Source organism: Balaenoptera borealis (genome assembly GCF_965194805.1).
Source record: "Balaenoptera borealis genome assembly, chromosome: 19".
NCBI classification, from domain to species: Eukaryota; Metazoa; Chordata; class Mammalia; order Artiodactyla; family Balaenopteridae; genus Balaenoptera; species Balaenoptera borealis.
In genome coordinates, this window is record NC_138878.1 from 21,648,569 (window position 1) to 21,673,305 (window position 24,737).

General features: G+C 36.4%; 1 long non-coding RNA gene across 3 annotated transcripts in view; it reads left to right on the forward strand.

Moving 5' to 3' along the window:
* The first annotated feature begins 823 nt into the window (after nt 1–823).
* The window catches only part of LOC309617208, a 219,152-nt gene continuing 195,238 nt past the window's right edge, over nt 824–24,737 (forward strand). For all 3 annotated transcript variants that reach the window (XR_014237794.1, XR_014237795.1, XR_014237796.1), the window contains exons 1-2: nt 824–2,782; nt 2,907–2,962. This is a non-coding gene — a long non-coding RNA (uncharacterized lncRNA). The remainder of the gene's footprint in view (nt 2,783–2,906; nt 2,963–24,737) is intronic.

The window sequence follows — 24,737 nt, forward strand, 5'->3', positions numbered from 1 at the left end:
ATGTATATAGAATTCTTCAGGTTAAAAAAAAGTGTAGCAAAATCCTTATTTTGCACACACATACACACACACACACACACACACACACACACAACTTTGTTGGAGAAGATCAGGCAAAGACAATTATCTCTCACCTAGAGATGAGGAAACCAAGGATCAGAGTATAGGTGTTGTCTAATGTTATCCTTTAAGCAACATATCCTGTGATTCAAAGAAAAATTTTCCGCTTGAAACCCTCTGTTCTTCCTCGTACAACATTCTGCCTTTCCAGGGGTCTCTGATGTATTTACATACAAAGAGTAGCCTAAATGAGAAAATAATGCCCTTCAGGAAAATTCAGTTGTTTAATCTCTCCCAAGAATGCTGATAATTTGATAAGGAAGTCTATAAAATTTTAAAAATCAAATGGGACTTACTTGGGGTTGGCCCTTTACATATGTTAAACCTTTTAATACAAAAATAGTGGAAGGCAGGTAATTATGCACATTTACCAACATGGAAGAATTGCATTCTAGCCCTTAAAAAATCCATTTTCGGGCTTCCCGGTGGCGCAGTGGTTGAGAATCTGCCTGCCAATGCAGGGGACACGGGTTCGAGCCCTGGTCTGGGAAGATCCCACATGCCGCAGAGCAACTAGGCCCGTGAGCCACAACTACTGAGCCTGCGTGTCTGGAGCCTGTGCTCCGCAACGGGAGAGGCCGCAACAGTGAGAGGCCCGCGCACCACGATGAAGAGTGGCCCCCGCTTGCCGCAACTAGAGAAAGCCCTCACACAGAAACGAAGACCCAACACAGCCAAAAAATAAATAAAATTAAATTTAAAAAATCCATTTTCTTTCAAAAGCCACATATGTGTCTAAACCACATATTCTGTGAGAGGGTCTCAGATGAGATGTAGCAAGAAAGAAACACTGCTCTCCGAGACTACGACTACGCACTATAAAGTAGAAAGAGTTCCTTGGAGCAGGAGGCTTTGATGGATTAATCAGGAGGAGATTGTAGTTGGAATATGGGAGATGCTCCATCTGAGCTGAAAATGTTGGGCTGGGAGTCAGCAAACCTGGTTTCTACTCCCAGTAGTTATCACTCAGGGACCCTAGCCAAAATATTTCCCCTAAACTTTAAATAAAATGAAGTGTTTGATAAGCTCTATGTTAACTAGCTTTCACAACCTCTGTTAGTTTCCTGTGGCTGCTATAGCAAATTGCCACAAACTTGGTGGCTTAAAACAACTGAAACTTATTTTCTCACAGTTCTGGAGGCCAGAAGTTCAACATCAGTTTCACTGGAATGAAATCAGGGTGTCTGGTATCATCAGGACCATACTCCATCCAGAGGCTCTAGGGGAGAACCCATTCCTTGCCTCTTCTAGTTTCTGGCGGCTGATGGCCTTTCTTTGCTTGTGGCCCAATCACTACAATCTCTGCCTCCGTGTGCACGTTGTCTTCTACTCTTCTACGTGCATAATCCCTCTCTTCCTCTCTTAAAACGTTACTTGTGATTGGACCTAGGACCTTCTATATAATCGAGGATGATCTCCTCATCTCAAAACATTTATAGGTTCCAGGGATTAGGACCATCTTTGGGTGGTCATTATTCAGTACTGAAGATAGTAGTAGTAGTAGTAGTAGTATATTTTAAAATATAGTGGATAAGAGGACAGGATTTTGAGCCAAACTCTTTGCAAATTGTTGGGCAAAGTACTAAAACATTTCTCATCTGTAAAATGGAAATAAAAACTGAACCTATCTTATAGGCTTATTATAAGGATTTATAAGTTAATACTTAAGAAAGCACTTAGAACAGTGCCTATCACAGGATAGGTGACCAGTAAAACTTAACTTTTATTATAAACTGTTACTATTTTCCACCCTTGAGAAGCCTGCGTGTATTGAAGGATCTTGTCTACCAAAGACACTGCATGTATTCAGTAATATTTAATTTGATTCCTAATGTTTTATTAATCAAAGATATTTATCACTGCCTTTCAGAGCTGATTGAGCAGGAGATAGACAGTGTGTCTGCAATGAGCTGACACAATTCCAGCCAAAAGAACAGACTTTTAACATTTTAATCAGTATATTCATAGTATGAGCCAAAGTTCCAGCACTGATAACACTTGTGTTGAAATAGTGAAAATATCTATTTTACCTCTAATTAGGAATTCAAACATTAGATTTTTCTCTATATAAATCCTTTAAAATCTTATTTAATTATTCATTCTTTCATTCCACATTTTCCACCACTACCCAGGGAGCCCAGGCCTCGTTGAGAACTCTGCCCTTAGGCAACGTGGTACCTTTAAGGAGACCATCAAAGCTTCATCAGCACCTTGGAAGTTCTTCATCTGGAGCATGTGTGGGAAGGGAGAAGCCATCACGTGAAAGTTGTTAACAAACAGCTTTAAATAGCCCTATCAAGAAGCCAACTCAAGCAAGCTCAGCTATTAATCCCACTGAAACTTACTGCCGCAGGGAGAGAGAAGAGACAGAGCCATGGTTAGCATTCTGTGAAGTCTTTAAGAGAGACAGAAATATGCTCCTTTTACATATTAGATGCTGGGATAAGCTAATTGCCGAATCCATCAACGTCGGTCTGCGACTGTTGTGATGAGCTCCAACCGAATCTACAGCCTGGTTTAGAGCTCTGCAACAACTTAAATCCTACTAAAGGCCTTGCAACAAAACGGGGTCTCTCCTATCCTTAGGAGGTACAGATGGCCAGCGTCAGGAAAGCAGTGTTACCCAAAGGAAGAAGTCAAGGCAAATGATCGCATTTCACAGGTGACCGCCTAATTTGTCTCTGTGCACATTTGTTGGGGTTAAAATGAGAAATTCATGTATGCTATATATGTGCCCTTTCCTCCTTCTCCTAGAGATTAAATTCTCTGTCTCATCCATTCTCCAGGTCTCCTGGCACCTACAAGACACCGAAGCCTGGCCTTTCAACAGATGGGGAGGCAGGTAGGACTCAAATCTAATAGAGACAAGAGATGAAATAAATTTGCTGACTCATTCCATGAACTTCAGATAATATGCTTTAAATGCTTATCTAATGCTAGGCACTGTGATTTATAGATGATCACTCAGAAAAAACAGTAAAGGTGGGGAAACTGAAGCTGTAAGTGGTAAATATCTTAGATACGCCATATAGGGAGCAAGATGCAGATTGGAGTTGAACTGGGGTAGTTTGAACTCAGAGTTCAGGCTCTTAAATATATTGGAATGTATCACTTTCCGATGTGCTGAGTTGCCAGCCTGCTTTCTTATTCCCATTTCCCATTCTCTGCATTTACGGTAACAGTGACCTTCCATGTCCATCTGACTGATTCTTGGCAACTTCATTCTCTGCCTCCCCTATAATTTCTTGTTTGACTCTAGACACCTGTGTCCTACTTCCCCAGAGTACAGAACTTTAGCCTACTAGAAACAGATGAAAGCCGGTGACCTGTGACCTGTATTGAAAGTCTTGCCTGAGGATACTAACCCCTGACAATCCTATTATGAAGAGCATGGTACAAAATAGAATTCATAATTCCACATTCAGATGTGACATTTTCTACATCTCTTTGTGTTGTGCGGCATTTTACTGTGTTTTACTATATGCTTCTGTTCAATATTTTATTATAGTTCACTGAGCTGTAGAACAGATAAAAGAAGGTATTGAAAAGAGTCAGAAAAAATACATGTTTAGCTCCCACACGGGACTCTTGTTTAGCCATATTGCCTTGAGTTTCAATATTTCATTAGTAAAATAGTGATGATAAAATACACCTTGTTAAATGGATCAGATAAGAAAACATTTATAAAGCAGAGAGCTCAGTAACAGGAATGTAGTAAGTCCACGGTAAGTCCTAGTTATTCGAAAAATAATTGTATTCTTGTTTACAAAGGTGTTTTTTTAAATAAGTCCTTCATGTTTCTCAACATTAAGACGTCATTTCGTTTTCATCTTTAAATCTTACTCTGGTACTTGGCCCATAGCAGGTGCTCCATATGCAGTAGTGAAATTGAATTTCTGAGAGTTGTTTAGACTTTAAATGAATCTGTGGAAATTCTATCTAGCCTAAAAATTCTTGCCCTTATCTAAGATTAATTCCTTGGAAATTGAAGAGGGAAGAAGGATGGGGAATGCAAGTAGAAAAGAAAAGAGAGAAAAAAGATTATCTGTGAGATATTTACCTGAACAGTCTGGCAGTGAGAGTGGCAGGCTCTCGATGGTCTCCCGGTGTGGGAGGGAAGGTGAATGGTTTCCAGGGAACCCAGGTGCTACTCCTTAAAAAGCCTGCTGTGGCCAGAGCTGGCCTCCTTGACCCTGTTTCAATGTAGGAGGAAAGATGGGGAGAAATATAAAAGGAACTCACACTATGACAGCAGTTCCCCTGGAAATATTGGATTTGTTGAGGCAGCTGGGATGTGAGGGTGCTTGGTGTGGTAAAAAGCACTTGAAATGTGACTTTGCTGCTGCAGCTCTGTGACCTTAGGCACATTATTTGGCCCTCTGAGCTCTTTACTCATTTGTGAAATTAGGAAAATAACATCTACTTCACAGGGCTATTCTAGTGGTTAAGAAATACAAATCACATTAAAGCTATTAACAGAGTTTAATATCTATTATGCCAGCAGCTATAATCTGCTGTGTATTACAGATATTTATTTTAGGCTAAATGTGAAAAATAGTTTTTTCAGATGTTTGTTCATCTTTATTGAAAATTAACCCTTAAGTGCTGGCATCAATGTGTTTACTATATGATCCTGTCCTCTTGGCCAGATTTCATGGAACCAGAGGTAGATATTTGATATTGAATGATGTAGACTTTTCTTTCCTAAAATTTAGTTTGGAGGCAAAGCTTGGTGTACATATGGTGTGTGTATGTGTGTGTGTTGTGTGTGTGTGTGTGTGTGTGTGTGTGTGTGTGTGTGAGAGAGAGAGAGGAAGAAAGGAAGAGAGAAAGGAGAGAATGAATTTGGAGTATCCCGTTCATACCTTTTCCTGGGAGCATACTCTTAGTAAATACTTTCACAAGAATCCCAGTCTCAGGCTCTGCTTCTAGAAAAGTCAGTTCTAAATCAACTGACGTGGAAGTTGCCTGCCAGAAATAACCAGCTCTAAGGCATATGCAGGTGTCCATAAAATCACACTGCAAAGGCCATTAAGATTTTTTTAAATTAAATGGTCTGTAGAGTCTAAAAAATTTGGGTAGATATGGGTAGATATGCTATATCAGCTACTAACTCTTTGACCTTGGGAAAGTTAATGAACCTCTAGTGACTCAGTTTCCTTATCTGTAATATCTATCTCACAGGACTGTTTGGAGAAATAACAGATGTAGGTGTCATCTCAGATGTCCTGGTACATCATATAAATTTAATAAATAGTAGCCTCTGTTATCACTATTACTACCAGTACTACTATTGTTTCCCTGTGAATGATTCTAGTTCAGATGCTCTGCTTGAAGCTTTTTGGCTTTTTTTTTTTTTACCATTTACAACTGTGTCCTCCTAACTTTCACTTAAACCGGAGTTAGAAAGCATTCCCAAAGTCAATAGTGAAAATGGAAACATTAGTGTAAACACAATTGGAAGAGACTGGTTGCCATGGTGATGCTTTTGCCAAAGTAATGGAGAGGCAAGTTAAATGGCAAGGGAGGCTGTAAAAAGTTGCCTGTATTTTTAACTGCATGGAGTGTGATTGATAAAAGAAAAACACCAAATTGTATTTAGCAGACATTTTTCTCTCTTTAAAATCTTATTTACAACAAATGCATTTTTACTTCAGTGCTGCTGTTATCCACAGTAGTATTTACCTATCACTAGCAAATGTTTCTGCAGAAAGGAATTAGTATCATATAGTGGTTTTAGAATCAGACATCCTGTTTTTGAACCCAAGTTTGGCAACTTTCTGTTCTCAAAAACATGCACAATATAGATATGAGAGTTTTTAACTCTTTATACTTTATAGCTCTTTTAGTACCATTCTACCAACAGGCCTGAGTTGATAAGATTAAGGAACCAAGTTCCTGAAATTGAAAAATCGTGAAATCGGGTTACAAACCCCAATTTTTTTCGGTTCATTTCTGGAGTTGTCTTTGTGTCTTGGCATCACAAAGAAGAAAATGGGTAAGAAAAAATGGCAACCTAATGAGGAGGATGACCTCTGGAGTGAACTGAGTGGGTTCAGATTCCAGCATCGCCTCATGTTAGCATTGTAAACTTTGGCAAGTCAACAATAAGGTTAGTATACTGATAGTACCGAACAGTTCATTTTAAAATATGGTTAGACATGCAAGGTACTTAGCACTGTACCTAACATATAATTTATGCTTAATAAATTGTTACTCACAGTAATGTATTTTAGTTTTGATTAAACTGCAAATAATTACGAATAAAGTGATAATATAGGAGGCATTTGATGACTGCAGTAAAAAGAAAACCTCTCACTTAAAATGGTGGACAGTACCCACCATGTTTGCTTTGGAGAAGCTTCTTGCTTCCCTAATGGAAGATTAATCCCTGTCAAGGATTTGGAAGCTGATTAAATGAGCTCATCATTTTACCTAAGAAATTCATTTCCTCGTCACAGGCTTCCTGCTGAACTAGCACCTTTGAATGATACTCATGCAATATTTAACTGGTGTGGCCATTGGAATACATTTAGTTCAAAATGGTATTTTCCTTTGGGCATACATAATCCAGCTAGAAATGTTTATTTTCATATTCTGAGCCAGTCTAGTTACAGGTTTCCCCTGCTATCTGAAAGTAGTAGAGTATTCTTATGAAACTTTTCATAAGCCAAAATGGTGTAAAGTGAAGAATCAATGATCTTAGGACATATCTTGCTAACAGATGCACAAAATAAACCGAAATGAAGCACGGATGCTCACAGACACAATTCAAAGCTATGGTGGCTTGATGCTGAGTGTGGTTCCCAGGAAGGAGCTGGGGGGCCACTCCGACTGCTCAGGGTGTACACTTCCTGTATAACAGCTCTCTGCAAAACAAATGCTGAATGCTAATTTCAGTTTTTGCCTTTTCTTATAAAAGTGAAAATCCTCTTCAGATTTCTTTAGTTAGCAAAAACTGGTGCAATGTAGTCCTTTCATAAAAGTGAAGGGGCGGAAAGTGAATTTCGAAAAGCGGGTGGTGCCTATACCAGTTAATCCCAGTAGTGATTGACCTCTGTCAGTAGGTTTATACCATCTGAGTAATTCTACATATTTATTCTGTAGTTTTAGATATTCTCAACAAATATTCAATCCTAAATATTTCTATATACATTTTAAAAGAGCAATATTGATTGGGATAGTCAGATGTTTATATGATCAGTCTTATTATTATCAACTTTAAAAAGGCTCTCTGTACACTGTAAACTCACATATGTGCACAAACACACACTCGTTCATACATACACACACACATCCTCTCACACATATGTGCATAAATATACCTTTTTAATTAGAGTGTTTTGTGCTTGATAGTAACACAATTACACATTCAACTTATGAATAGTCTTGTTTTTATCTTAAAACCTCAAAGTCTTCAAATGATTTTTTGTGATTAATACTGGTCTCAATACTTCTAGAAAAAAACAAAAAAAAAAAGCCCCCTCCCCCACCCCCCATATATAGGAACTAACACTGAAATGCCTATAGAATTCTGGACTTGCTAAAATTGTCTTCAGTGCACCCTAAATAAAAGTTCAGGCATTCAGATTTAGAAATGTAAAAGAGGATAAGTAATTCAATAATGACAATGATGTCTTGCTTGTATAGTATTTTTTCTCCATATCCCAAAGGTCTCTAAAACAATGCCAAGAAAGAGACAGGCTGGGTGTTACTACCCCAAAAAAAAAAAAAAGAAAAAGAAAAAAAAAAGGGTGTTATTACCCTCAGCTTACAAATGAAGAAATCAGGGCTTAGATAACTTAAGTAAATTGACTACTTAAAATAGTATATAAGCACCCCCCCTTTTTTTTTTTTACTACAAATATAATACTTTTCAAACTACTTGATTTCCCCCCCCAAATTATGAGAGTAAATAGGATACTAGAGACAAAGGAGATCATTTACAAAATTAGATATCAATAATGAAAAGCTAAGCAACCCTCTTACTTGGACCTCCAAATACTTGATAATTAAATCCCTAATAGGTGGCATGCCCCATATGCATGACGCCAATATAGATGACAGTCCCATATAGCTTTGAATAACCTTTGTACTCAAAACTAATACATGAAACATAAATTCAGTCTATTGTCTCAGTATTAGACTATGATGGATCACATACTCAGGAACTGATCTTGGTTTTTACCTTGAAATTTATCCTCAACCTCTTGATGTATTTTCCGTGTTTCTCCTTCCTCTGCGTAAAGCTACTTGTCTCAGCCTTACTTGAGTCCATAGCTGATTTCAACAGTTAAAGTGTTTAAATAGTGTGAATTTAAAGAAACTGGTATGGCCAGTTTCCATTCTATCTTGTCTATCATGGAGGCAAAGAATTTGGACCGTGGAGGTAACCACCACTGAGAAGTTTTGCGACTGGTTACTATTTACCAGTAATGGTAGTGGTGCTGTCCTGTCATGGTGCTGCTTTGCAGATGAACATAATACTCAGAAGTGAAATAAAATACAGTTGCCTTTGTGCTACTCTGTAATTCCTTGGGTTGTCTGCTATTTCTGTTACTGTTTACATTGAGGATATGGGACCATACTACTCACTCTTACAGAGATGGTAATATGCACACACACACTACCCAGCAACAGGTGAATTCTGGTTCCTCGAGAATTGGAAACCATCTACACACATGTACAGTATGGGAATTGAGCCTTTAGAAATGAGCAGAGTCATGATCTGTTCAGATTTTTATTCTCCTTTGGCTTCTCCCTCTCTTAAGAGTTTTCAGTTCTTGCAAATTTGCATCAAGATTCTCATCTTGTGTTTCCTAAAGAATTGATACCAGTAAGCTGGGTGACACACTCAAAATTCAAACCACATTCAAGTGTGATTGAATTTACAAAACCACCACTTCAATGAAGTCATATTGCAGTTTAAAGAAGAAAGTTCATGAAAGGTGTGATGACATTGTCTCCTGACCCACCCAACTTATTCTCACCTTAGTTTCATTCTTACATGATCAAGTGAAACCTTTATCTTTCACAGCTTAAGAATTTAAGATTTTCAAATCATTATTCAGTAAGCATCAAGATATTTGATTCCACAACTAAATCCTTCCTCACAGTCTCATAGAATAAATAAACAGCGTGGTTCCATAGGTCTGTAAATATTATCATCTGTTGTTTGAAGGGGAAAGACAACAGAAAACTTGTTCTTCCTCTCTCATTTCACAGCTCCAAACAATATAATTTCTACGAAATAAGTGTTTTCAATTCTGCTTCTCATTCTGAAACATTCTCATCTCATTCTCTCACTACCATATTTTATAAAGGTTTCATTATTTCACCTTTAGACAAATCTAATGTTCTCTTAATCTATGTTACTTTTATCAGTTTTATTCTTCATGCCCACCTCCAGGCCCAGTAATCCACTTTCCATCCTTCTGCAAGAGTGGGATGACTGAGAAAAAACAAATGACCAGGTCATCCTTTTGTTATAACATCTCAGTTGTCCCACTATACAGGAAAATAAAAAGTGTGAGTTCTAAATAGATAATGCAAAGTCCCTTAGTTTGGTCAAAGTCCAGCTGTGCTTCCTTATTCCCTACTGCCCCTGAGGCATTGAATAAATTAAGGAATAAATGAGTGAGTGGAGACACAGCAATTGGTAGTATGCTAAATTTTTTGTCTTTATAAAATTTACAAACAGGCAAAGATACTCTATTTATGGAATAATTTTTCACTGGTTTTTAAAGTCATTAAAAATTGGAAATCAATGTACAGCTCTTTCTAGCTATTCTATAGAGTCTTTAAACTGAACAATATTGGTTTATGAATGATATATTTCATTTCATTACAGTGAAATTTCACCATCATGTATTGGAAGAAACAAATTTAGATAATAACTCCTATAATCATATTAAACTTTAGTATATTTAATTATTTTCATATTCTCATTACTTTTGGGGGGGATTTTCTCAATGAAAACAGCAGTAAATTGTCTTGAAAGTATTAACAAAGCACCTGAAATATGTCTCTGTAAATAAATGACCTTCAGGTGGAAATATCGTTGAGGAAATATATTTCTGCATCATTCAAACTCAAGCCTCTGTTAGTATTAAAACAGAAAATGATAGAAAAAGAAATCTTGATGAGGAACACAATACAAAATTGCTGGACAGATTTAATTTAACTTGGGAATAATTGTCTTACCTAGTCCAAGAAAGGGTAATTTAGATTCACAGAGAGCAAGGGATATATACCTGACCAGGAGTGACATAAGGGTACAGTTACTCATCACTTAGAATCTGTACAGATTGACACATTTTTCAAGAATCCTCAGAATATTAACAAAAAAAAAGAAACAACAAAATCTTGTCCCATTAATTTCTAAACATTAGGGCTCTAATATCAGGTCCAAGAGTATTGCTAAAGATAGGATAAATAAGATCATCACTTCAAAATAAATAATGTCATCTTATTTATCATCTTTGCCTTTTATATTACATAGCTGTATAACTTTGGTTTATTAACTTAATACGTCTAATGACATGTTCTCTATGGAAAGACATCATTCTAAGCAAGGCTCCTACCTATGACTGTAACCTTCTAATATTCTAAACTTTATGCATGATCCTACTAAGCTAATGGTATATCCTAATGCATTATGCTCTATGTTTGTTCCTTTGTTCATGTCTAGAACGCCTTCTCCTTTCCGCAATCCTTTTATTGACCAAGCGAACCCCTAATCATCCGTAAGGCCATAAGTCATTTTACCTACTTCAGGAAGCCTTGCCTGCATTTGAATTCACTCATGCTTACATTTATCAAATGTTTGCTAGATGAATTGAAAGTGTTTATGCACTTAATATTTTAATCTCATTGTCTTTGGGCTAAATACTTCTCTCATGTTACAGGTGAAGAAACTTCAGTTCTTTGAGTAAGTTGTCAAATATCACAAAATGAAAATAGGATTCAAACCCAACCCTCAAAACTCTCCAGTGACTGTCCAGTTCCTTATTGTACTACAGAGCACTGGGTTTGATCAACTCTGACTCTTCATGCATGATGTTAATTTTACTCCAGTTAAAACTTACAAAAATTTTAGCTTAGTCTCTCTTTCTTTATAATGGCTAATCACATATACACATAACACAGCAAATACACAAAAATGAATACTTAACTAAAATACCAAAATATTGTATTTTATAAATACTGTTTTCTTTTTAACTCATTGTGAGTCTGACTTGGGTAATGCATGCAGTGTAAAGCTAAAATCTACAATGCTGTTATATCCACATGTATAGCCATTACTTGAAAAAACAAATTCTATCAGGAGCAGAGTGGCAAAGTTAAATTGGAAGGAGGATCAAGGCCTAACATCTTATATAAAATGAATGACTTTGGAATAACTGTACATGCCATTGATATTTAATATTTCACAGATGCATGTATTCTATTTGTATGTGCTATTACTCGAACAGAAGCATTTGATGAAATTCTTCCCTCTAGGTCTGCAGGGTTTTTTAAATTTTCATGTGACAATGAATTTCTCAGGTCAAGTCAATGGTAGCAAGGAAAAAATGGCTATGATAAAATTTTTTTTTCTCATCTTCTACTAGAGTCAAAGTTGTCTCAATTTATCCGTTACTTTGTCCTCATTAAAGTTATTCTGTCTGCAGAGCACTTTATTAGTTTCCGCATATGGAAATGGAGGACAGGGGGAAGACAAAGAGAATGAGTCCTTTCTTTGAATGCACTGATGATAAAAACTGCCAAGTTGTGAATTAACTTATATAAGTTTAATAAGCAATATGAATAGAGAAGTGCATAGATAAATGTACTAATGGGTTGAATATTATCCATTTTTAAACATATATGTGTGTGTCTACTTGCATTTATACTTTACATTTATTTTTCAAAACAAATGCCTAAAAATATTAAGGTATACTTATATCTATAGATTATCTGTCTATCTATCCATTTCTTAATAGTTGTATTTGGGAGGTAGATTTATGAATATTGATTTTTTTCCTTATGCTTATTCTAGTTATTTTAAATTAATTTATATCAATTGCATAATTACCTATTTTTTAAATTATAGAGTATTGTAAGAAATTATACATTTAGTTTTTATATATCTCATGTCTACTAAACATTTTAATTCCCTAGAAGTTCTTAGAAACTATCAACTTTAATCCTGAATATTCCTTTGTGAGGTCAGCTAAAGTCTCTCTCCTACTAAATGATTTGCAATTTGGTTACACTCACATATCTGCTAAGTAAGCTTTATTTCTGTATCTTTCACAAATGGAATACAATCCATAAGCAACTTGTTTCTTCTAACTTTAGAAAAAGCATTCAAAATATGAATGATTCCCCTCATACCATCCCACTACCTGAATTGAAGCCCCCATCATCACTCATCTTAATTATTGCAATTAACTGCTAACAGATCTTCTTGCCGCCTTTCTGGTCCCCTACAATCAATCACACCCTGGCTTAAGGGGTTAGCTATTCTTGAAGACACCAATGTGTCTTCTATTTCAAGACTGTTGGTTTAACTCTTCACTCCACCTGGTGTATTCATTCACTGGATGGCTGCATGACTTAATCCTTCATTTTATTCAAGTTTTGTTTGCAGGGGACAATCATGACCAGCTTATCTAAAGTATCACATTCATTTTTTTTTTTAATGTTTATTGGCATTTGGATTTTCTCTAGTGTGAACTAGTTATCCTTAATTGTTTTCCAGTCTAAGGTTCTATTGCATTTTGTCTTCTTATCAATTTAACAGTTTTTCATTGTCATTACTAATTTTATAGCAAAAAGTCTCCCTACATTTTTAAAAATTTTATTGAACTGTAGTTGATTTACTATGTTAATTTCTGCTGTACAGCAAAGTGATTCAGTTATACATATATATACATTCTTTTTCATATTCTTTTCCATTATGGTTTATCACAGGATATTGAATATAGTTCCCTGTGCTATACAGTAGGACTCTCTATGTTTTTTTACAGCTTATGCATTTCCATTCTTCTTTGAGAACTCTCCCCCAAGCCTTAGCTTTTACATGTAGCCTCCAAGGTTTACTTCTAAAATTGCTATTCCATAATCCAGCTGGAATTTATTTTGCATTATGATGTGAAGTGGAAGTTTAACTTCATTTCATCCATTCACTTTTATAAGTCTTTAGTTCACTATCTTTATATTTCTCCATTGTATTTGTGTTGACTTAAGTGCTGATTATTGTCTGTTTCTCCTACTTGAATGTAATTATGCTCATGAATGGGGACTTTTTTTATCTTGATCATCACCATAAAATTTGACCTGCACATAGAAAGGACCCCATAAATGTTTGTTAAATAAATTAATAAATACAGAAACTAATATCATTTATTGTTTTAATTCCTAAAGCAATACTCAGAATATATTTAATCTTTATAATTTTCTGTGGGAAGTAAACTTTATATTTTCATTTCATATATGATGGAATTGAGGGATAAGAATATGAAACCACTTGTACTTGTTAGGTGAGTGGAAAAGCTAGATCTAGAATGCACAGCCTATGGATCATAATGTCTTCTGTTTTCTTCTGTGAAGAGGTAACTTCCCCTAGGTCTTTCTTACCTCAAATGAAGATAAGGAACGTGCTCCTAATTTCCTAAGCAAATAGTAAACCATTCCAGGGACCTCAAAATCACTGAATTCCATTACTTCTAGAATAAGTTTCGAGTTTTCATCAAGTAGCCAGAGAGTAAAGATTTCCATCTTCACATGAAAATTGAGGATCATGGAAAATACTCCTTAATATTGATTAGTTTAGCCTAGTGACTTTGCAGAGATTCTACAGATTTGCATGGATCTCTCCAATTTCCCCCATCAGTCAGTTTGCCAGTCTGAGTTTATTTTTATTACCTTGGAGTAAATGCTCTTCTTGGTATCTACCTGAATTTTAGTGGGCTTGTTTGTTTGTACATAGATTAGTAGAAAAAAATAGCTTTCAATTACACTGGTATTTCCAGAAGTCCAAGTCCTAGGTGGATTTGTTTTAATTATATTTCAGACCCTTCTGACACTCACAGGCACATAGAAGAAAATTTTATTCTGTTCATCTGTATCTTTAATTTGATTAATCAATTGATATCTTAAAAGTGGGACCCAAATTGTATATATCCATGATAATATCATATATCCATGATAATATCTCTGGAGAATTGATAGAGTTACCATCCCTGGGATACTTGCAATAGATTCAGCTTTTTCCTAATTCTACTCAGAGGTAGTTCTGAGTTTTGGTCTCATTTCCCTTTTTGGTAAGGGTTGCTGTAGCCCCGAGACAAGGTTCTTAACTCTCTCACACTTTCCGCCAATATTCTACAATGTTTAAATGGAACCATATGTCCCAAATTCTCAAGACATCCTGATCTGATTTCACATCCTCTTTGATTACCCACATTCAATCCATAAGGAAGGCTTATCAACTCCAGAACCTATACCCATATCTATATCTATACTTATATGTACTTTCACATCTATATCTATAATATCTTTATTCTCTATATACAACTACATCTATGTCTATATCAATATAGATATACATATGCATGCATATATTAAACTTTGTTTATATATTCAAAATCCGTCCATTTTTCTGTTTCCTGTTACCACCAAACTGACGACTGTATTTTATCCCACTAGAGTATCTGTAAAATGTCCCTTTCTATCTCTTCATTTTCTTGACTAAAATCCACATGCCAATAATTAACTGTTGACCCAAAAGCCAAAATGACTTTGTTTTAAAGAAAATTCTGCCACATCTCAACTTACAACATTCCATGCCTTTTCACTGAACCAAGACTACTATATAAATTATTGACCCTGGCCTAAAAGGCCCCTTTCTGCTTACCCAGCATCACCTCTTTCTCCACTCTCCACCCTTAGTAGTTTTTTCCTTTTTTCTTGTTTAGTAGTATTCCATTGTCTAGACACATCAAAATTTACTTAGTCATTTATTTGCTTATTGATTAATAAGAATTGTTTCTATTTTTTACTGTTATGATTAAAGCTACAGTGAACATTCAGAAAAAAAGTCTGTGAGGACATACATTGGTTCTCTTGAGTAAATACCTAGAAAGAAATAGAATGCCTGGGTCATATGGTAAGCATATGGTTTAGTGTACATGAAGAGTCTGAGTACTTCAAGATTTATTGTACCATTTTGCATTCCCACCAGCAATATATCTGTTAGATATTATCTGATATATTATTAGATATCCTACCAACATTTGGTGTTGTCACTTTTAAAAACCTTATTTGTTCAAAGGTGTGTAGGTAGATCTCATTGTAAAGTTAATTTGCATTTTTTCTGATGTCTACAAATATTGAATAGCTTTTCATATGTTTATTGGACATTTCAATACCTTCTTTTTTTTAACATCTTTATTGGAGTATAACTGCTTTACAATGGTGTGTTAGTTTCTGCTGTATAACAAAGTGAATCGACTATACGTACACATATATGCCCATATCCCCTCCCTCTTGCATCTCCCTCCCACCCTCCCTATCCCACCCCACTAGATGGTCACAAACCACCGAGCTGATCTCCCTGTGCTATGCAGCTGCTTCCCACTAGCCATCTATTTTACATTTGGTAGTATATATATGTCATTGCCACTCTCTCACTGTATTTTAGAAGAGTTTGAGAAGGTTAGGTGTTAGCTCTTCTCTAAATGTTTGATAGAATTCACCTGTGAAGCCATCTGGTCCTGGGCTTTTATATGTTGGAAGATATTTAATCACAGTTTCAATTTCAGTGCTTGTGATAAGTCTGTTCATATTTTCTATTTCTTCCTAGTTCAGTCTCAGAAGGTTCTGCATTTCTAAGAATTTGTCCTTATCTTCCAGACTGTCCATTTTATTGGCATATAGTTGCTTGTAGTAATCTCTCATGATCCTTTGTATTTCTGCAGTGTCAGTTGTTACTTCTTTTTCATTTCTACTTCTATTGATTTGAGTCTTCTCCCTTTTTTTCTTGATGAGTCTGGCTAATGGTTTATCAATTTTGTTTATCTTCTCAAAGAACCAGCTTTTAGTTTTATTGATCTTTGCAATCGTTTCCTTCATTTCTTTTTCATTTATTTCTGATCTGATCTTTGTGATTTCTTTGCTTCTGCTAACTTTAGGGTTTTTTTGTTCTTCTTTCTCTAATTGCTTTAAGTATAAGGTTAGGTGGTTTATTTGAGATTTTTTTTGTTTCTTGAGGTAGGATTGTATTGCTATAAACTTCCCTCTTAGAACTGCTTTTGGTGAATCCCATAGGTTTTGTGTTGTTGTGTTTTCATTGTCATTTGTTTCTAGTTTTTTTTTTTATTTCCTCTTTGATTTCTTCAGTGATCTCTTGGTTATTAGGTAGTGTGTTGTTTGGCCTCCATGTGTTTGTATTTTTTACACATCTTTTCCTGTAATTGATATCTAGTCTCATAGTGTTGTGGTCGGAAAAGATACTTCATACCATTTCAATTTTCTTAAATTTACCAAGGCTTGATTTCTGACCCAAGATATGATCTATTCTGGAGAATGTTCCATGAGCACTTGAGAAGAATGTGTATTCTGTTGTTTTTGGATGGAATGTCCTATAAATATCAATTAAGTCCATCTTGTTTAATGTATCATTTAAAGCTTGTGTTTCCTTATATATTTTCATTTTGGATGATCTGTCCATTGGTGAAAGTGGGGTGTTAAAGTTCCCTACTATGATTGTGTTACGGTTGATTTCCCCTTTATGGCTGTTAGTATTTGCCTTATGTATTGAGGTGCTCCTATGTTGGATGCATAAATATTTACAATTGTTATATCTTCTTCTTGGATTGATCCCTTGATCATTATGTAGTGTCCTTCTTTGTCTCTTGTAATAGTGTTTGTTTTAAAGCCTATTTTGTCTGATATGAGAATTGCTACTCCAGCTTTCTTTTGATTTCCATTTGCATGGAATATCTTTTTCCATCCCCTCACTTTCAGTCTGTATGTGTCCCTAGGTCTGAGGTGGGTCTCTTGTAGACAGCATATATATGGGTATTGTTTTTGTATCCATTCAGCCAGTCTATGTCTTTTGGTTGGAGCATTTAATCCATTTACATTTAAGGTAATTATTGATATGTATGTTCCTATTACCATTTTCTTAATTGTTTTGGGTTCGTTATTGTAGGTCTTTTCCTTCTCTTGTGTTTCCTGCCTAGAGAAGTTCTTTTAGCATTTGTTGTAAAGCTGGTTTGGTGGTGCTAAATTCTCTTAGCTTTTGCTTGTCTGTAAAGGTTTTAATTTCTCCGGGAAATCTGAATGAGATCCTTGCTGGGTAGAGTAATCTTGGCTGTACATTCTTCTCCTTCATCACTTTAAATATGTCCTGCCACTCCCTTCTGGCTTGCAGAGTTTCTGCTGAAAGATCAGCTGTTAACCTTATGGAGATTCCCTTGTGTGTTATTTGTTCTTTTTCCCTTGCTGCTTTTAATATTTGTTCTTTGTATTTAATTTTTGATAGTTTGATTAATGTGTGTCTTGGCGTGTTTCTCCTTGGGTTTATCCTGTATGGGACTCTCTATGCATCCTGGACTTGATTAACTATTTCCTTTCCCATATTAGGGAAGTTTTCAACTATAATCTCTTCAAATGTTTTCTCAGTCCCTTTCTTTTTCTCTTCTTCTTCTGGGACCCCTATAATTCAAATGTTGGTGCGTTTAATGTTGTCCCTGAGGTCTCTGAGACTGTCCTCAATTCTTTTCATTCTTTTTTCTTTATTCTGCTCTGCAGTAGTTATTTCTACTATTTTATCTCCCAGGTCACTTATCTGTTCTTCTACCTCAGTTATTCTGCTATTGATCCCTTCTAGAGAATTTTTAATTTCATCTATTGTGTTGTTCATCATTCTTTGTTTGGTCTTTAGTTCTTCTAGGTCCTTGTTAAACGTTTCTTGTATTTTCTCCATTCTATTTCCAAGATTTTAGATCATCTTTACTCTCATTATTCTGAATTCCTTTTCAGGTAGACTGCCTGTTTCCTCTTCATTTATTTGGTCTGGTGGGTTTTTACCTTGCTCCTTCATCTGCTGGGTGTCTTCTCATTTTGCCTAATTTACTGTGTTTGGGGTCTCCTTTTCACAGGCTGCAGGTTCATAGTTCCCATTGTTTTTGGTGTCTGCCCCCAGTGGCTAAGGTTGTTTCAGTGGGTTGTGTAGGCTTCCTGGTGGAGGGGACTGGTGCCTGTGTTCTGGTGGATGAGACTGGACCTTGTCTTTATGGTGAGCAGGACCGCATCCTGTGGTGTGTTTCGGGGTTTCTCTGAACTTATTATGATTTTAGGCAGCCTCTCTGCTAATGGGTGGGTTTGTGTTCCTGTCTTGCTAGTTGTTTAGCATGGGGTGTCCAGCACTGGAGCTTGCTGGTCGTTGAGTAGAGCTGGGTCTTAACGTTGAGATGGAGGTCTCTGGGAGAGCTCTCACTGTTTGATATTACATGGGGCTGAGAGGTCTCTCGTGGTCCAATGTCCTGGACTCGGCTCTCCCACCTCAGAGGCTCAGGACTGACAGCTGGCCGGAGCACCAAGACCCTGTCAGCCACACGGCTCAGAAGAAAAGGAAGAAAAAATAAATTAATAAAATTATTAAAATAAAAAATAATAAAATATTATTAAAATAATAGAATAAGAAAAGTAATTAAAAAAAAGAGAGCAACCAAACCAATAAACAAATCCACCAATGATAACAAGCACTAAAAACTATACTAAGTTAAACAAAAAAAATCAGAAACTAGTCTGTTGCATACAGCAAACCCCAAGTCTAGAGTTGCTCCCAACGTCCACCACCTCAATTTTGGGATGATTCGTTGTCTATTCAGGTATTCCAGAGATGCAGGGTACATCAAGTTGATTGTTGAGATTTAATCCGCTGCTCCTGAGGCTGCTGGGAGAGATTTCCCTTTCTCTTCTTTGTTTGCACAGCTCCTGGGGTTCAGCTTTGGATTTGGCCCCGCCTCTGCGTGTAGGTCACCTGAGGGCGTCTGTTTCCCGCTCAGACAGGACTGGGTTAAAGGAACAGCTGATTAGGGGGCTCTGGCTCACTCAGGCCGGGGGCAGGAAGGGGTGCGGAATGTGGGGCGAGCCTGCGGCGGCGGAAGAGACCAAAATGACGTTGCAACAGCCTGAGGCATGCCATGTGTTCTCCCGGGGAAGTTGTCCCAGGATCACGGGACCCCGGCAGCAGCGGGCTGCACAGGCTCCCGGAGGGGAGGTGTGGATAGTGACCTGTGCTCGCACACAGACTTCTTGGTGGCGGCAGCAGCAGCCTTAGTGTTTCATGCCCGTCTTTGGTGTCCACGCTGATAGCCGCAGCTCGCGCCCATCTCTGGATCTCATTTAGGCAGTGCTCTGAATCCCCTCTCCTCGTGCACCCAGAAACAACAGTCTCTTGACTCTTAGACAGTTCCAAACTTTTTCCCGGACTCTCTCCCGGCTAACTGTGGTGCACAGCCCCCTTCAGGCTGTGTTCACGCAACCAACCCCAGTCCTCTCCCTGGGATCTGACCTCTGAAGCCCAAGCCTCAGCTCCCAGCCCCCACCCGCCCCGGCGGGTGAGCAGACAAGCCTCTCCGGCTGGTGAGTGCTGGTCGGCACCGACCCTCTGTGCCTCTGTGCAGGAATCTCTCCACTTTTCCCTCTGCACCCCTATTGCTGCGCTCTCCTCCATGGCGCTGAACCTTCCCCCCGCCCCCCCCCCCCCATCTCCACCAGTGAAGGGGCTTCCTAGTGTGTGGAAACCTTTCCTCCTTCACAGCTCCCTCCCAGAGGTGCAGGTCCCATACCTATTCTTTTGTCTCTGTTTTTTCTTTTTTCTTTTGCCCTACCCAGTTACGTGGTGAATTTCTTGACTTTTGGGAAGTCTGAGGTCTTCTGCCAGCATTCAGTAGGTGTTCTATAGGAACTGTTCACATGTAGATGTATTTTTTGATGTATTTGTGGGGAGGAAGGTGATCTCCACGTCTTACTTCTCTGCCATCTTGAAGGTCCTCCTCTCAATATCTTCTTGTGTGAAGTTTCTACTCAAACTCTTGGCCCATTTTTATTATGTTGTTTGTTTCCTTATTTTTAAATTGCAAGAATTCTTAATATATTCTGAACACAAGCCATTGTTAGTTAAATGTGTTACAAATATTTTCTCCCATAGTTCAATATTTGATTTTTTAATTTTTTCCATGATGCCATGATAAGAGCCAACTATTTCAATTTTGATGAATTTCTATTGATTTTTTTTTCCTTTTATGGTATATACTTTAGATTTCCTGTGTAGAAAATCTTGGCCTATCCCAATTTCATAAGCATAATGTCTATGGCAACTTCCAGAAGTTTTACAGTTTTAGCTTTTCTGTCTAGGTCTTTGTTTCACTTTAAGGTAATTGTTGAATATGGGATAAGATAAGAATTGAAGACCAATTTTTTTTCTAATTTTATATCAAAAATGAAGTTGAAATAAAGATTTATTCAGAAATTTATTTATTTATTTATCATTTTAGAGAAATTGACTTTATTTGGTTGAAGTGTCTTTTGTGTAAAGTGAAGAACACGTATACAGACTGATTTGGGGAGGGGAGAAGTGCCAGTGGACTGAGGGAGGCAGGTTTGTGCCCCCACAGAGCAGAGGGCTGGATGGGTGCATTTCTTTTAGCCCAGTCTTCCAGTTCTTTTTTGGCAAGGAAGAAGAAGATCGCACAAAGCTTACTTTAAAAATTCAAATTTCAGGGAATTTTTAATATGAAAAAGTCTTTATTTGCCTGTGTATTTATTATGTGTGTTGCTATGTGTTGCTTTGTATAAATTCAAGTCTCCGTCTTGAATGGACAATTCTTATGTCTGAAGAATTTTTTTTTTCTGAAAAATTGCTATTTACTCTAGTGAAAATCTGCTGGCTAAAATTTTTCTCAATTATTTTTTCTGAATAAATCTTGATTTTCACTTCATTTTTGACAGATATTTTCTCTGGGCTAACACTAATTGGGTTTTTGCTTTCCCTCTCTCAACTTTAAAAATGGTATCAGTTATTCTCTGGCTTGTATAATTTCATAAAAGAAAGCTACAGTCATTCTTATCTTTGTTCCTCTGTCTTTAATGAGGCATTTCTTTTCAGTCAACTTTAAAAAAAATTTTCCCTTTATTACTGCTTGTCAGCAGTTTGATTAGAATATGCCTTGGTGTGGTCTCATTGTGTTTATTTTGCTTGGATTTTGTTTATTGAATTTTTGGATGTAAAGCTTTCATCATATTTATGAAATTTTCATCCACTATATTTTGAACACTTGTTTTTCCATGGATCATTATTAGTGCTCTTCCTTTTTTAGTATTTGGTCTCCCCCCAACCCCTGCCCCATGCTTATATCTGAATTGTTTCTATCCCTCTATCTTTAAGTTTACTGATATTTTCTTCCAGAATGTCTTCCTGCTGATAACCCCATCCAGTGAATAATTAAATTACAGATATTATATTTTTATTTTGTATATATATCATTTGGTTCTTTCATATTTTCCATTTCTCTCATTATTTTGTACATGTTTTACTTTAATCCTTAGGCATAATAAAATCAGGTGTTCTTGTCTGTAAATTTCATCATCTCTATCATTTCTGTGTCTGTTTTTAGTGATCATTTAAAAAAAATTTTGGTTCACATTTTCTTACATATTGTCATGCCTCACAAATTTTGAGTGGATCTTGGATGTTGTGAATGTTATGTTCATGAGTGTCTGAATTTTGCTATTCTCCTTTAAAGAATTATGAGCTTTATTATGGCAGTATTAATTCACTCATCTATTAGCTTTGGTTTGTTGAGACTTGTTTTAGGCAATTTTTAAGAGTACCTATTACTTTAGGAATTGTTTAGCCCTACTAAACTTGTGGGCCTTTTAGGGTTTCTACTGAATGCCCAAGTGATAAATGAAAAATCTATGAATAGTCAGAGCTAGAAGGTCTGCCTACCTAGTGTGATTTCTGAGAAGTATTCTGTTTACAGCACACTCATCATTCTTTGCAAGGCCTCCTGGAATTTTACCCCATACATACCATCCTGGTTTAGAAACTGGAATGGGCCTCTAGGAAGAAAACTAGGTCCATAGCAGAGTCCACCACATTTATTTCTCTTCTCTCAGAGGTAACATTTCTGTGCTACCTGCTATCCAACATCTGAAAATAACTATTACATATATGTTGTCTGGTCTTCTATTTGATAATGGGCTGAACTGTGCCTCCCCCAAATTGATATGTTTAAGTACTAACCCCCAGTACCTTAGAATGTGACTGTATTGGAGATAGGACCTTTAAGGAGGTGATTAATGTAAAATGAGACCATAAGTGTAGACCTTAATCCATTATGACTGGTGTTCTTATAAGAAGAGAGAATTAGGACACATGTGCACACAGACCAAAGGACAACCATGTGAGAACACAGTAAGAAGGTGGCCATCTCCAAATCAAGGGGAGAAGCCCCAGAAGAAAACAAATCTGGCTATACTTTGATCTTGGGCTTTGATCTTAGACTTCTACACTTTGATCTTGGAGTTCTAGTCTCCAGAACTGTGAGAAATACATTTCTGTAATTTAAGCCACTCAGTCTATGGTATTTTGTTATGGTAGCCCTAGCAAACTAATGCAGAAGGTTAAGTCAGATTTTCATTACTCCATTCTTTCCAAAAAAAAAAAGGGCCTTAACATCATTATAAACTGCCCAATATCATTTAAATTATATTTTAAAAATCAAGTATTCTGCATATCACTTAGATGGCATTTAGAAGATTTATTTGAGGAAACACAAATGTTGTAACTATTAAATAGTGTAATATAAATTGGATCTTGTTCAATCTTTTTTATTTGAGTGATTCACAATATCTTATTTTATTATACAATGTAGCCTTGTTTCAGTAAATCAGTGAGGTAAAAGCACCTGGCCTTTCCTTTCTCTAGCACTGAACACTACAGCAACTGTTACGCATTTTGTAAATGAACACTTTTTCTATGAAAAGAAAAGGGGCAGCAATTTCCTGTATATCTATTGAATCCTAAGGACTGTACAAGTTATGGTTGTATATTATTTACTTTTTAATACACACAACACTAATTTTCACTGTGCCCATTTACTAGGGGAGGAAAAAGAGATCAGATGAGTTGTTTGAATGGACTAGTAAATGAAAGAACTAAGATTCTTACCTAAGAAGTTACCTTCTTGCTTCTGTGAGCTCTTGGTCTTTTTTCCACATCAATCAGGATAGTATCATTTTGCATAAGGTTGCTCTTCTTTCCCCATATGAGCGTGCCCAGTAGGATGTGTAGGAATTTTTATTTGTTTGTATGTTTATGCTAAGAATGATCAAAACTTGTTTTAACAAATGCTTTTGTAAGCCTTTGCAAATTAACTAAAGGATATAAGATTTTGCTAAGAAAACTCTTTGGGTACTTTGAAATATTTTTTGTTTTGATTTGTAATAAACATGGAAAAGCTTGGCAGGTGGATATTGCAGAAATGAACTATACACACATATCCACTGTTACTCTTGATATTCCTGAATAGATTATTAGGTGCAGGCATTTTACCGTAGTTGCATTGTGAATTTGTAAAACATTAAAAAAAATTAATGAGTATTCTATTCATAGAGTAACATTAATAATAAACTGTGTTACCTGGACTGTTAGATAGATACTTTGAATGAATGCTTTGCTTTGAAAATACATATGTTGTGCTCAAGCTGAATCAGATTTAGCTTTTGTTCAACAGATGGACAAGCTCGTTCATAATGTTAATCCTTGCTCAGAATTCTCACTGACTGCTGTCATCTCAAGTCTTCTTTGATTCTCTGAAGAATACATGTGCCCAAACTTAGCATTTATCTGACTCTGCAAGGAGTGAAATGGATTGCAGGAGAATTTAGTTAATGGTATTTTTATTGGAGAAGATAAATTTATTATCATCAATGCACAAATTTTCCTGACTGCAAAATCATTTCACAAAAATGGCATCTTCACAAAGCCAGTGTGCATATAGAGATGCCTAAATAGAGTTACCATAAATGAGGTCACTAGGGCAAGTCTTGAATGCCCCCAGATGCCATAAGCAATACTCAGATAATCTTGATGACACACTAATTACAAAGGGCTGAATAGAGTTAGCAATGTATGCATTAAGACATAAACTCCTAAAATATTAGAACATATTATATCATGATATAAGGGAATGTGTTAAGATTGAGTAGACATCATAATGCTATGTCCCTCTGTCCAAAATACCATTATACATGCTTCACAAACACTTAATGAATGAGTCTTCACTTCCTTCAAGGAGTAAATGGAAATTAAATCAACACCGGCTTGTAATTAGATAGTTTGTGTCAATACCAAATGTTCCAATAACTAGTTGAATGATCTTTGGCATAATGCTGAACTTCATGTCATGAGCTTATTTTCTTATCTATAAAACGATTTTTTGTTTTCATTCAAAACATCAGTTTTTCAAGAGAATATTGTATGTTCAGCTGGGAGAACTCTAGTTAATGTACTGCCCTTTTAGAGAGTCACAGGAATCATTAATATATTAAAG